This window comes from Trichechus manatus, unplaced genomic scaffold (genome assembly GCF_000243295.1).
Source record: "Trichechus manatus latirostris isolate Lorelei unplaced genomic scaffold, TriManLat1.0 scaffold00130, whole genome shotgun sequence".
Classification (NCBI taxonomy): Eukaryota; Metazoa; Chordata; class Mammalia; order Sirenia; family Trichechidae; genus Trichechus; species Trichechus manatus.
In genome coordinates, this window is record NW_004444066.1 from 287,983 (window position 1) to 289,956 (window position 1,974).

A 1,974-nucleotide genomic window follows, 5' to 3' on the forward strand; every position below is an offset into this window, starting at 1 on the left:
CAATCAAGCAAAGTTCTCATTCCATGACTACCAACAGACCTCTCGGACACCTCCCGAGACCCCAGTGTCTTACCATCTCTATTTCTCCAAGACTATCTGCCTCCTCATTAACAGAGCTCTTTCCATACCAATCCTGGATCACATGATGGACTTAGACGTGAATTGCTAGGTCTATAACTGATAGGAATTAACAGAATTTCTTCCATCTGGATCAACAAGGTGAACTCTAGAAAATTTAAGTAAAAAGGACTTTAATATAGGGAATTACGTGCTTAAAAATCGTTAGTTGCTGTCAAGTCAGCTCTGAAACATGGAGACTTTGTGTATAACAGAAGAAACCATTGTCCAGTCCTGCACCATTTTCATGATCGCTGGTATATTTGAGTCCATTGTTGTTATTGTGTCAATCCATCTCATGGAGGGTTTCCCTTGTTTTTGCTGACATACAAAGCAAGGGTTACCAGAATATCTCCCAGATCCAACACTGCAGAACTGGCCCTCTTGGCTGCTGCTACTTTTGCCATAATCAGAAAGCTAGGGAATAAGAAAGCTATAGTTTAGGCTGTGGACTATGGGACTGTCACATCTCAACTGCAATCCAGGTATCTGAAAGCCACTGACTTGGCTCCAAGGCCATGCTGCAGCTGCTGGGTTCACACCAGCACCATGAATGTCTCACACTGCCGTAACTCTCTCAACTCTGTTGTTGTTAGGTGCCGTCCAGTTGATTCCAACTCATGGTGATCCCATGTGTGTAGAGTAGAACTGCTCCATAGGGTTTTCAAGGCTGTGACCTTTTAGAAGCAGATCACCTGTCCTGTCTTCCGAGGTGCTTCTGGGTAAGTTCGAACTACCGACCTTTCAGTTAGCATTAGAGCACTTAACCGTCTGCACCACCCAGGGACTCCTAGCCTCTGATTAGCAAAACCTAAATCACGTCTGAGTCTCTAGCAGTAGAGTTGGGGAAATGTAGTTTTTTCACTTTCAATATAGTTTTTCACTTTCTAGCCAACAAGGAACGCATACTAGAAAAAAAGCTAGATTACATGCTGAGCAAACCAATTAGAACCTTATTAAACGTATTTATCTCCCCTAGACCATTTTTCTCCAGATATCTTTCTCCAACTCTTGCCTCTATACTACAGCCCTCTTCCTAGAAAGAGATGTCTGTTGTCACTGTTCCCACTTCCTAACCTCTCATTCATTCCTCAACCCACCAACTGCGATTGTATCTTTCTCATATCAGCTCACATCATACGATCTTTTCCATTGCTTCTTCTTCCTCGCCACTCTCTACTCTTTTCCCTTCCCTAGTGTTCTTCAAGCCCTGCATTCAGCACCTCCCTCCTCTCACTCCCTACACTCTGCCTGGGTGATCCTGTCCACTTGTCTGGCATCATCTACCATCTGCTGATAAGCCACAAAGCCATAACTCTAGCTGTGTGATCTTTCCCAAGGGACAGACTCAGGTTTCCATCTGCTCCTGAACAGGTCCACCTGAATATCACAAGCACCTCAAACTCAACACACCCAATATTAAGTTCATCATCTTCCAAATGTTTTTCCTCCCTCTTCATTCTACAACTGTGTAAACTGTACAACTATTCACCCACTTATCCAAGCTAAAACCCTGAAAGTCAATTTGATTCTTCTTTCCCTTTCTGTTCCTACATTCAAACTGTCTCTGTTGTTCTTGTTGTTGTTGGGTGCCATCAAATCAATTCTGACTCATAGTGACCCCATGTGACAGAGAACTGCCCCATAGAGTTTTCTAGGTGGTAATCTTAACAGGAGCAGATCGACAGGCCTTTCTTTCATGGAGCTGCTGGGTGAGTTCCAACCTTTTGGTTAGCAGCCAAGTGCTCAACCGTTGCACCACCAGGGCTCCTCAAACGTCTCTAAGGCCCATAAATTCAATGGAATTCTTTTACCTGAGTTCCTAAATAGGTGCTCTTTAAAGAATGACCTCAGACA